The sequence below is a fragment of the Tripterygium wilfordii genome, chromosome 19 (genome assembly GCF_013401445.1).
Source record: "Tripterygium wilfordii isolate XIE 37 chromosome 19, ASM1340144v1, whole genome shotgun sequence".
Classification (NCBI taxonomy): domain Eukaryota; kingdom Viridiplantae; phylum Streptophyta; class Magnoliopsida; order Celastrales; family Celastraceae; genus Tripterygium; species Tripterygium wilfordii.
In genome coordinates this window covers 9,192,644-9,206,510 of record NC_052250.1, presented here as the reverse complement: position 1 = coordinate 9,206,510, position 13,867 = coordinate 9,192,644, and positions in this window count along the sequence as shown.

Genomic DNA, 13,867 nt, shown 5'->3' with positions numbered 1-13,867 from the left:
AGACTTCTAAGAACAGTAAATAGAGTTTAATGGTCCACTTTGATGCTTTGGAATTGCTCAACTCTCTCCATGGATGAGCTTTTCACGTTTTGAGCAATTTGAAACATAACATGGTCTATTGGTATCTTTTAGTTTCCAAACGTTCTACAAAACTTAAACTAGCAAGTTACACTTCTAAGAAAACTAAATAGAGTACAACTGTCCTCTTTGATGCTGGAATGCCTTAACTCTCTCTATAGATGAACTTTTCACGTTTTTACGTAATTTCAAACATAATTTGGTCTATTCGCATCTTTACTTTACGAAACGTTGCACAAGAGCAAAACTAGCAAGTGAGACTTCAAAAACACTAAATAGAGTACAACGGTCCACTTTGCTGCTTTGAAATTGTCCAACTCTCTCCATAGACGAGCTTCATACATTTTTGTGTAATTTCAAGCATAACTTGGTCCATTCGCATCTTTACCATACGAAACATTGCATGAAAACTAAATTAGAAAGTTACACTTCTAAGAATACTAAATAGAGTACAACGGCCCAATTTGATTCTTTGGAATTGCTCAACTCTATTCATAGATGAGCTTTTCATGTTTTTGTACCATTTCAAAATAACTTGGTCGATTCACATATTGACCTTACGAAATGTTGCACGAAAGCTAAAATAGTAAGTTAGACTTCTAAGAAAAATAAATAGAGTATAATAGTCCACTTTCATGTTTTGGAATTGCTTAACTTTTTCCATACTCGAGCTTTTTCACGTTTTTGTTTAATTTCAAACATTACTTGGTATATTGACATCTTTTTGTTTCCAAACGTTCTACGAAACTCAAACTGGCAAGTTAGACTTCTAAGAACACTAAATGGGGAACAACGGTCCACTTTTGGGTTTCGGAATGACTCAACTCTGTCCATAGACGAGCTTTTCACATTTTTTGCAATTTGAAACATAACTTCATCTATTGGCATCTTTTTGTTTGCAGACAAACCTCCATGAAACTTAAACTAGCAAGTTAGACTTCTAAGAGCATTAAATAGAGTATAACGATCGAATTTGATGCTTTGGAATTGCTCAACTCTCTCCATAGAAGAGTTTTTCATGTTTTTATGCTATTTGAAACATAACCTCGTCGATTGGAATCTTTGTGCTTCCACATGTTCTATGAAAATTAAACTAGCAAGTTAGACTTCTAAGAGAACTAAATAGTTTACAACGGTCCACTTTGATGCTTTGGAATTGCTCAATTCTCTCCATAGACAAGCTTTTCACGTTTTCGCAATTTGAAACATAACTCGATCTATTAGCATCTTTTTGTTTCCAAACCTTCTACGAAACTTAAACTAGAAAGTTAGACTTGTAAGAAAAGTAAATAGAGTTCAACGGTACACTTTGATGCTTTCGAATTGCTCAACTCTCTCCATAGACGAGCTTTTCAAGTTTTTGGGCAATTTCAAACATAACTTGGTCTATTCACATCTTTACCTTACGAAATGTTGCATGAAAGCAAAACTACCAAGTTAGACTTCTAAGAACAATAAATAGAGTACAAAGGTCCACTTTGATGGTTTGGAATTGCTCAACTCTCTCGATAGATAAGCTTTTCATGTGTTTGAGCAATTTGAAAAATAACTTGGTCTACTGGCATCTTTATGTTGCCAAAAGTTCTACGAAGGTTAAATTGTCAAGTTAGACTTCTAAGAAAACTAAATATAGTACAATGGTCCACTTTGATGCTTTGGAAGTGCTCAACTCTCTCCATAGATGAGCTTTTCACATTTTTTTACAATTTCAAACATAACTTGGTCAAGCTGCATCTTTACCTTGCGAAACGTTGCACGATAGCTAAATTAGCATGTTAGACTTCTAAGAACAGTAAATAGTATTGAACGGTCCATTTTGATGTTTTGGAATTACTCAACTCTCTCGATAGACAAGCTTTTTACGTTTTTGTGCATTTTAAAACATAACTTGGTCTACTGGTGTCTTTTTATTTCTAAACGTTCTACAAAACTTAAACTGGAGAGTTAGACTTCTAAGAAAACTAAATAGAGTACAACGGTCCACTTTGATGATTTCGAATTGCTCAAGTTCCTTCATAGTGGAGCTTTTCACATTATTTTAAAATTTTAAACGTAACTTGGTCTATTAGCATCTTTGCCTTATGAAATGTTGCACGAAAGGTAAACTAGTAAGTTAGACTTCTAAGAAAACTAAATAGAGTACAATGGTCCACTCTGATGATTTGGAATTGCTCAACTCTCACCATAGACGAGCTTTTCATGTTTTTGTGCAATTTGAATCATAACTTGGTTTATTGGGATCTTTTTGTTTCCAAACGTTCTATGAAACTTAAACTAGCAATTTAGACTTCTAATAACACTAAATAGAGTACAAAGGTCAACTTTGGTGCTTTAGAATTGCTCAATTCTCTCCATGGACAAGCTTTCCACCTCTTGAGCAATATCAAACATAACTTGGTCTATTGACATCGTTTCATTTCCAAACATTCTACGACACTTAAACTAGCAAGTTAGATTTCTAAGAAAACTAAATAGAGTACAACGGCCCACTTTTATCCTTTGCAATTGCTCAACTCTCTCCATAGACGAGATTTTCACTTTTTATGCAATTTCAAACATAACTTGGTCTATTAGCATCTTTATCTTATGAAACGTTGCATGATAGCTAAACTAGCAAGTTAGACTTCTAAAAAAACTAAATAGAGTACAACGGTCCACTTTGATGCTTTTGAATTGCTCAACTCTCTCCATAGTCGAGCTTTTTCACGTTTTTGTTCAATTTGAAACATTACTTGGTCTACTGAAATCTTTTTGTTTCGAAACGTTCTATGAAACTTAGAATAGCAAGTTAGACTTCTAAGAAAACAAAATAGAGTACAACGGTCTCCTTTGATGATTTGGAAGTGCCCAACTCTCTCCATAGACGGGCTTCTCATTTTTTTGTGCAATTTCAAACATAACTTGGTCCATTGGCATCTTTTTGTCTCCAAACGTTCTACAAAACTTAAACTAGCAACTTATACTTCTAAGAGCACTAAATAGAGTACAACGGTCAACTTTGATGCTTTGGAATTGTTCAATTTTCTCCATATATGAGATTTTCACTTTTGCATAATTACAAACATAATTTGGTCTATTCGAATATTTACCTTACGAAACATTGCACGAAAGAAAAACTAGCAAGTTAAACTTCTAAGAAAACTAAATAGAGTACAACAGTCCACTTTGATGCTTTGGAATTGCCCAACTCTCTCCATAGTAGAGCTTTTTCACGTTTTTTTGTAATTTTAAACATAACTTGGTCTATTCGCATCTTTACGTTACGAAACATTGCACGAAAGGGAAACTAGAAAGTTAGACTTCAAAGAACATGAAATACAGTATAATGGTCCACTTTGATGCTTTGGAATTGGTCAATTCTCTCCATAGATAGCTTTTCATGTTTTTATGTAATTTGAAACATAACATGGTCTATTGGCATCTTTTTGTTTCCAAACATTCTACAAAACTTAAACTGGCAAGTTAGGCTTCTAAGAACACTAAATGGAGAACAACGGTCGACTTTGGTGCCTTGGAATTGCTCAACTCTCTCCGTAGACGAGCTTTTCACATTTTTAATAATTTGAAACATAACTTGATCTATTGGCATCTTTTTTATTCCAAACCTTCTATGAAACTTAAACTAGCAAGTTAGACTTCTAAGAGCAGTAAATAGAGTTCAATGGTCCATTTTGATGCTTTCGAATGGCTCAACTCTCGCCATGGACGAGCTTTTCACGTTTTTGAGCAATTTGAAACATAACATGGTCTATTGGCATCTTTTTGTTTCCAAACGTTCTATGAAACTTAAACTAGCAAGTTAGACTTCTAAGAACACTAAATAGTGTAAAACTGTCCAATTTCATGCGTTAGAATTGCTCAACTGTATCCAAAGAAGAGCTTCTCACGTTTTTTTGTAATTTCAAAGATAACTTGGTCCATTCGCATCTTTACCTTACAAAACGTTGCACGAAGGCAAAAATAGCAAGTAAGACTTCAAAAACACTAAATAGAGTACAACGGTCCACTTTGCTGTTTTCGAATTGCTCAACTCTCTCCATAGATGAGCTTTTCATGATTTTGAGCAATTTCAAACATAGCTTGGTCTATTCACATCTTTACGTTAAGAAATGTTGCACGAAAGCTAAATTGTCATGTTAGACTTCTCTCCATAGACGAGCTTTTCATGTTTTTGTGCAAATTGAAAACATAACTTGGTCTATTGGCATGTTTTTTCTTTCCAAACGTTCTACGAAACTTAAAATGGCAAGTTAGACTTCTAAGAACACTAAATGGAGAACAACGGTCCACTTTCGTGCTTCGGAATTGCTTAAGTCTCTCCATAGACGAGCTTTTCACATTTTTTGCAATTTGAAACATAACTTGATCTATTGGCATCTTTTTGTTTCCAAACCTTCAACGAAACTTAAACTAGCAAGTTAGACTTGTAAGAAAAGTAAATAGAGTTCAATGGTCCACTTTGATGCTTTTGAATTGCTGAACTCTCTCCATAGAGGAGCTTTTCACGTTTTTATGTAATTTCAAACATAACTTGGTCTATTTACATCTTTACCTTACGAAATGTTGCACGAAAGCTAAACTATGAAGTTAGACTTCTCAGAACACTAAATAGAGTACAAAGGTCCACTTTAATGGTTTGGAATTGCTCAACTCTTTCCATAGACAAGCTTTCCACGTTTTTGAGAAATTTGAAAAATAACTTGGTCTATTGGCATCTTTTTGCTTGCAAACGTTCAACGAAACTTAAACTAGCAAGTTAGACTTCTAAGAAAACAAAGTAGACTACAACGGTCCACTTTGATGCTTTGGAAGTGCTCAACTCTCTCCATAGACGAGCTTTTCACATTTTTTTGCAATTTCAAACATAACTTGGTCAAGCCGCATCTTTATGTTGTGAAACATTGCACGATAGCTAATTTAGCATGTTAGACTTCTAAAAACACTACATATAGTACAACGGTCCAGTTTGATGCTTTCATGCTTTTGTGCAATTTCAAACATAACGTGGTCTATTCGCATCTTTACCTTATGAAACGTTGCACGAAAGCGAAACTAGCAAGTTAGACTTCTTAGAAAACTAAATAGAGTACAACGGTCAACTTTGATGCTTTGGAATTGCTCAAGTCTCTCCAAAGTCGAGCTTTTCACATTTTTTTACAATTTTGAATGTAACTTGGTCTATTCGCATGTTTACCTTACGAAATGTTGAACGAAAGCTAAACTAGCATGTTAGACTTCTAGGAAAACTAAATAGAGTATAATGGTCCACTTTGATGCTTTGGAATTACTCAACTCTCTCCATAGATGAGCTTTCATGTTTTTGTGCAATATAAACCTCCAGTTTCCTGCCTATCATGTCATGGAAGATAGCATTCATTGCTCGTTGATAGGTGGCTCTGACATTTTTTAGGCCAAAGGGCATCATTACCCATTCATAGGTACCCAATGCTCCTGGACATCTAAATGCCGTTTTTGAAACATCTTCTTCTGCAATAAATATCTGGTTGTATCCAGAATAACCATCCATCATAGATAGCAGCTCCTGTTGAGACACACTATCTATCAGCATATCAGCAATTGGCATAACATACACATCTTTAGGTGTAGCAGTGTTTAAATCACAAAAATCGACACAAATACGAATTTCGTCATTTTTCTACCACCTTTCTATTCAATCCTGGCATTTCCTGGTAATCCCAAGCAAAACAATCACGAAACTCGTGAAGTAAAGCTATTAGTTTTACCTTGATAGATGGATCCAAGGTAGAACTTATGTAGGTAACTCTTGACTCTTCTTGCCCCCCAAGTTCACTTCTTCCAAAGGATCTTGGGTTTCGGCCTTCAAATCATCTAATTTGGCCGATGCTATTTGCAAATCATTCCAATTCAACTCCTCTTTATTATTCGTGGCTAAACAGCCATCATCTTCTACTGTCATCTCTTTTTCACTAATTTCTTTTGTTATAATTCTATCAATGGCAGCTTGTACTACTATCTTATTTATTGCAACCACCACTATCTTCTCTTCTTCCTTCGACCACATCATGGGACTTCTTCAATGATTGGTTCTGACCTCCTCGGCCTATAAGGAACAATGGCCATTGGTTGCAATAATTGTCTTGCAATTTCCTGCATCTCTTCTTTCTTGGTTTCGAACTGGATTGGTCCACATTCGGCATGATAATAGTGAGCCTCCACCTGATCTGATGTAGTCTTGAATGGCTGGTTGTCTGCCCAAATGATTTCTACATCATTTCCTCTCCAGCACACCAAGAGCTAATGTAGTAAAGATGGAATGCATAAATTGGAATGAATCCAATCTCTTCCCAATAAAGCTTGGTATTTGGCCTGACTGTCAATGACAAAGAAGGCAGCCATGAAATATTTTTGCCCAACAGTCAGCTCCATTGGCAGTATACCAACTGCCTTAGTAACTTCACCTGTAAAACCTGCCATAGTCACGTTAGTTGGAATTAAATCATCTTCTTTCTTACCCAACAGCCTGAGAACCGATCGTGGAATGGTATTGATTGCAGAACCGTTGTCCACTAAGACTCTGTTAATCGGTTTGCCATTCATCTGTGCTCTGACATACAGTGGCTTGATGTGCTGTGACATTTGGATTGCAGGTTTCTCCAAGATAACCCTTTTGGGGGTCTCTTCATCCACTATCTGCACAGTCACTGAACTGAAAGGTTGATCACCCTTCCCTAGCCGGTCAAGCTTTGGCATTTGATTTTCCTTTATGTGCTTCATAGCCTGCCAAGCAGCTGGCAAAACTAAAGTAGTAGTAGAACATTCATATGGTACCTGAATTGCTCCCACCATGAATTCCTTTACAGGTGGTTGATCTTTTTTCACTTGGTGGTTGTCCTCTTGCTTCTTTTCTTTGCGAATCCATGTCCAGTTTCTACGTTGAACCATTGGAGACTTGTAATAACTCCTCATATATGCACCATACTGCCTCTGCTTTCTCGTCAATTGAGTTCTGGTTAGAGGTGCTGGAAACTTCTTATGTTTCACCAATTGCCATCTGTTGGTAATGGTGCAAGCTGGTGGTTGCACATAGCGTGGTTTGCATCCCTTCTTCTCCTTGTGGACCTGAGAATTTTGAGAATTATGAGCTTTTGGTTCCCATACCTGTGATTTTTCCTTCAATTTCCTTTTAAGCTCTAGGTAGTCACGAAGATCTATATCAATTGCATGCATTGTGGTTGCCACCAGAGAGAATGGATCTTCATCTTCCAGCATTGACTCCTTTTCAGGGAATTACAGGACACCCTTGTTTATTTTCTTCTGAATCATGTTCTTCAAAGTCCAGCAGTTGTTGGTGGTATGAGACCATAGGTCATGGTATTTGCAATACTCCTTCCCTTTTATATCCTCCTGAGATGGTATTTTGTGTTCATCTGGAAATGTAACAAACTTTTCCTGCCATAAAAATCAAAAATCTCCTCCGTTTTGGTCACATCAAAAGTGTAATTGATGTTACTACCCATGGGTTGTTTCTTTGCTGGCTTGGTTGCTTTCGGTTTGGATAATGCGAAACAAACCCACACTTTCTTTTCTGAAGTCACCTCCGCAGCTGCCATCTCCATCTCCTGGTAGTAAGTTCCCATAGAAGATTTCTTTGTCCTACTTTCTTCTTTCAACAATTCTTCATACTCTGCTACCTTTGCTGCCATCTCATAAAGTCATAAAATTTCATACCTTGAAACTTTTTGTGCAATTTAATGTCCAATCCTCACTGGGCCATTTTGACAAATTTTGACTCAGGTAGATAGATGCGGCATCTATTCCTCAGCCTTTTAAAATGAGCAATATAAGCATCTGTGGTTTCTCCTGCCTTTTGCACCAATCTGGATAGCTCAGCCACAGATACCTCTGGTTCAGCTCTAAGAACTGAGTATGAAATGACCGTTCCATCTCCCACCATGCGTTGATGGAATTTCTTGGTAATGTGGATACCAAGTAAAAGCAGCTCCTGCCAAAGAGTTTGGAAATAATCTGAGACGAAGGTTGTCAAAGTTGTCATAGTTTGCCAATTCGTCACATTGCACAGTAAAACGACCAATATGCTCCATGGTGGACATCCCTTCTTCTTCAGAGAATAAAGTGAAATCAGGTACTCTAAATCCTCTTGGGTAAGGATTCTCCTTATCCACAACAGCTGGATAAGGTTTTGTGATACTCTGGCCGACAACCTGTCTATGGTCGTGGCCATATAAATCTTGAACTAACTGTCTGAGAGTCTCCAAGCAGTACCTACCCCTGCAATGACGTTGCCTCCTGGTCCAGTAGATTCAGTGGTTGCATAGGCAGTTGGATTGTTCATAGGATTAGTATTTCCATATGCAACAGGCCTGAAATTCTGACCATTACTAGATGGAGAGCGCATTGGGGGAGGAGTGTACTTGCTGTAACCACTATCAGCCTGGTAGTTTGCTTATTTTTGTGATAAGAATTGCCCCCCCGTAGTCATATCTTCAAACTTCTGCTCCACCTGTTTCATGACATCTTCAATTGTTTGGTTAGAACGTACCTCCAAATTTTTGATGGATTTGAACAAATGGTCAAACAAAATGGTGGTTTCGTCAGACAAGCCAGCTGGTCGTTCAATGAGCTCTTGCTTTTCTTCAGTGCTACCATCATTCGCAGCCTCTTCCATCTCAGCCAGTGGGTTTTCCTCCTGCGGATTCTCCCTAGTGATTGGTTCTTTTTCTGACAAGCGAGTGCGCGGTACCATGGTAATTTTCAGATGCTTCTTCTCCAGTCCCACCGGGTGTGCCAAAAAAGGTTGTTGTCACCAAAAAGTGGCCCAAGGTGATGATGATTTGCAGGTGTGCCAAGGCTTATAGTTTACTACACAAATTAGAGTAAAATGCACCAAATGTAAATAAGACTTCTATCTAGACAATTGAACAAACTATCTTGGGACCTTAATAGTTCTAGGTTCCCAACTCCACTGAAGTGCGTTTTATTGAGATTGAAATGAAGAAACATAAATAGACACCAAGAACAATTTACACAACGACGGTTGGCATTGAAACTTGACAAGAAATAAATACAAGAGAATTTGGAATGAAGGACATAATACTTGCTTGAAATTGACACGAATTTGGAAATGTAATTGAAATGCTAAGATGCTAGAAAGCTTGAAAGTGCCTTTAGGCTTGAGTTTTTGTTGTCTGTTTGACTGGTTGTGTGTGTGTCCATCTCTATCTATCTACCATCTTTTATACCTTCTGCTTTGCGCGAAATCCTCCTCCATAAACCATGATCCTACTGTAGTTATCCTTGATTTACTCCATGTTCTGTAAGTTAGAAGTTACTGTCATCTTCTCAAAATAATTTTCCTCATTTCTCTTATGTGCTGCCACCTGGACCACTTTGTGGTAACTACCACAACTTTTTCCTCTTTTCATGGACCACTCTCAGCACAACTGCACCTAGGCAGTTACTCACCAATTGGGCTTCATTTTCTTCTCAATATAATGGGCACATGGGCTGCGATAAAACATAATGGACCGTATAGGCTGCACCATGGGCCTTATACATGGACTAGGCTTATTAGGCCCAGCATATTTTGGTGCCAACAGAAACATAACTTGATCTATTAGCATTTTTTGTTTCCAACCTTCTACGAAACTTAAACTAGAAAGTTAAACTAGCAAGTTAGACTTCTAAGAACACTAAATAGAGTACAAAGGTCCACTTCGATGGTTTGGAATTGCTCAACTCTCTCCATAGACAAGCTTTTCATGTGTTTGAGTAATTTCAAAAATAACTTGGTCTACTGGCATCTTTATGTCACCAAACGTTTCACGAAAGCTAAACTATCAAGTTAGACTTCTAAGAAAACTAAATAGAGTACAACGATCCACTTTGATGCTTTGGAATTGCTCAATTCTCTCCATAGACGAGCTTTTCACATTTTTTGCAATTTGAAACATAACTTGATTTATTGGCATCTTTTTGTTTCCAAACCTTCTACGAAACTTAAACTAGCAAGTTAGACTTGTAAGAAAATTAAATAGAGTTCAATGGTCCACTTTGATGCTTTGGAATTGCTCAACTCTCTCTACAGAGGAGCTTTGCATGTTTTTATGTAATTTCAAAGGTAACTTGGTCTATTCACATCTTTACCTTACGAAATGTTGCATGAAAGCTATACTATCAAGTTAGACTTCTAAGAACACTAAATAGAGTACAAAGGTCCAATTTAATGGTTTGGAATTGCTCAACTCTCTCCATAGACAAGCTTTCCACGTTTTTGAGCAATTTGAAAAATAACTTGGTCTATTGGTGTCTTTTTATTACTAAACATTATATGAAACTTAAACTTGAGAGTTAGACTTTTAAGAAAACTAAATAGAGTACAACGGTCCACATTGATGGTTTCAAATTGCTCAAGTCTCTTTACATAGATGAGTTTTTCACGTTTTTGTGCAATTTCAGACATAACTTGGTCTATTCGTATCATTACCCTATGAAACGTTGCACGAAAGCTAAACCAGCAAGTTAGACTTCTAAGTAAACTAAATAGAGTACGACGGTAAACTTTGATGCTTTGGAATTGCTCAAGTCTCTCAAAAGTTGAGCTTTTCACATTTTTTTACAATTTTAAACGTAACTTGATCTATTCGCATCTTTACCCTATGAAACCTTGCACGAAAGGTAAACTAGCAGGTTAGAGTTCTAGGAAAACTAAATACAGTACAATGGTCCACTTTGATGCTTTGGAATTGCTCAACTCTCTCCATACTCGAGCTTTTCATGTTTTTGTGCAATTTGAATCATAACTTGGTTTATTGACATCTTTTTGTTTCCAAACGTTCTATGAAACTTAAACTAGCAATTTAGACTTCTAAAAACACTAAATAAAAGTACAAAGGTCCACTTTGGCGCTTTAGAATTGCTCAGTTCTCCCCATAGACAAGTTTTTCACCTTTTTGTGCAATATCAAACATAACTTGGTCTGTTGACACCGTTCCATTTCCAAACATTCTACTTACACTAGCAAGTTAGACTTCTAAGAACAATAAATATAGTATAATGGTCCACTTTGATGCTTTGGAATTGCTCAACTCTCTGCATACACGAGCTTTTCATGTTTTTATGCAATTTGAATCATAACTTGGTCTATTGGCATATTTTTGTTTCCAAACGTTCTATGAAACTTGAACTAGCAATTTAGACTTCTAGAAACACTAAATAAAAGTACAAAGGTCCACTTTGGCGCTTTAGAATTGCTCAGTTCTCCCCATAGACAAGTTTTTCACCTTTTTATGCAATATCAAACATAACTTTGTTTGTTGACATCGTTCCATTTCCAAACATTCTACGACACTTACACTAGCAAGTTAGACTTCTAAGAATAGTAAATAGAGTTCAATGGTCCACTTTGATTCTTTGGAATTGCTCAACTCTCTCCATGGACGAGCTTTTCACGTTTTTGAGCAATTTGAAACATAGCATGGTCCATTGGCATCTTTTAGTTTCCAAATGTTCTACGAAACATAATCTAGCAAGTTAGACTTCTAAGAAAACTAAATAGAGTATAGTTCTCCTCTTTGATGCTTTGGAATTTCTCAACTCTCTCCATGGATGAGCTTTTCACGTTTTTACACAATTTCAAACATAACTTGGTCTATTCGCATCTTTACCTTACGAAACATTGCACGAAAGCAAAACTAGCAAGTGTAACTTGAAAAACACTAAATAGAGTACGACGGTCCATTTTGCTGCTTTGAAATTGCTTGACTCTCTCCAAGATGAGCTTTTCACATTTTTGTGTAATTTCAAGCATTAGTTGGTCTATTCGCATCTTTACCTTACGAAACATTGCATGAAAGCTAAACTATAAAGTTACACTCCTAAGAACACCAAATAGAGTGTAACGACCCAATTTGATTCTTTGGAATTGCTCAACTCTCTTTATAGATAAGCTTATCATGTTTTTGAGCAATTTCAGACATAGCTTGGTCTATTCGCATCTTTACCTTATGAAACGTTGCACGAAAGAAAAATTTTCAAGTTAGACTTCCAAGAAAACTACATAGAGTACAACGGTTCACTATGATGATTTGGAATTGCTCAATTCTCTCCATAGATGAGCTTTTCACGTTTTTGTGTAAATTTAAAACATAACTTGGTCTATTGGCATCTTTTTGTTTCCAAACGTTCTACGAAACTTAAAATGTCAAGTTAGACTTCTAAGAACACTAAATGGAGAACAACGGTCCACTTTCGTGCTTTAGAATTGCTCAACTCTATCCCTAGACGAGCTTTTCACTTTTTTTGCACTTTGAAACATAACTTGATCTATTGGCATCTTTTTGTTTCCAAACCCTCTACAAAACTTAAACTAGAAAGTTAAACTTGTAACATAAGTAAATAGAGTTCAACGGTCCATTTTGATGCTTTCGAATTGCTCAACTCTCTCCATAGACGAGCTTTTCAAGTTTTTATGCAATTTCAAACATAACTTGCTCTATTCGCATCTTTACCTTACGAAACGTTGCACGAAAGCTGAACTAGCAAGTTAGACTTCTAAGAACACTAAATAAAGTAAAAAGGTCCACTTTGATGGTTTGGAATTGCTCAACTCTCTCCATAGACAAGCTTTTCACGTTTTTGAGCAATTTGAAAAATAACTTGGTCTACTGGCATTATTTTGATTCCAAATGTTCTACGAAACTGAAACTATCAAGTTAGACTTCTAAGAAAACTAAATAGAGTACAACGGTCCACTTTGATGCTTTGGAAGTGCTCAACTCTCTTCATAGACGAGCTTTTCACATTTTTTTACAATTTCAAACATAACTTGGTCAAGCTGCATCTTTACCTTGTGAAACGTTGCACGATAGCTAAATTTGCATGTTAGACTTCTAAAAACAGTAAATAGAGTAGAATGTTCGATTTTGATATTTTGGAATTGCTCAACTCTCTCCATAGACATGCTTTTAACGTTTTTGTGCAATTTAAAACATAAATTGGTCTATTGGTGTCTTTTTATTTCTAAACGTTCTACGAAACTGAAACTTGAGAGTTAGACTTCTAAGAAAACTAAATAGAGTACAACGGTCAATTTTGATGCTTTCGAATTGCTCAAGTCACCCCATAGAGGACCTTTCCACGTTTTTATGCAATTTCAAACATAACTTGGTCTATTCGCATTTTTAGCTTATGAAACGTTGCACAAAAGCTAAACTAGCAAGTTAGACTTCTCAGAAAACTAAATAGAGTACAACGTCAACTTTGGTGCTTTGGAATTGCTCAAGTCTCTCCATAGTCGAGCTTTTTACATTTTTTTACAATTTTAAACATAATTTGGTCTATTCGCATCTTTACCTTACGAAACGTTGCACGAAAGGTAAACTAGCAAGTTAGACTTCTTGGAAAACTAAGTAGAGTATAATGGTCCACTTTGATACTTTGGAATTGCTCAACTCTCACCATAGACGAGCTTTTCATGTTTTTGTGCAATTTGAATCATAACTTGGTCTATTGGCATCTTTTTGTTTCCAAAAGTTCTACGAAACTTAAACTAGCAATTTAGATTTCAAAGAACACTAAATATAGTGCAAAGGTCCGCTTTGGTGCTTTAGCATTGCTCAATTCTCCCCACAGACAAGCTTTTCACCTTTTTATGCAATATCAAACATAACTTGGTCTGTTGACATTGTTTCATTTCCAAACATTCTACAACACTTAAACTAGCAAGTTAGACTTGTAAGAAAACAAAATAGAGCACAACAATCCACTTTGATGCTTTGGAATTGCTCAA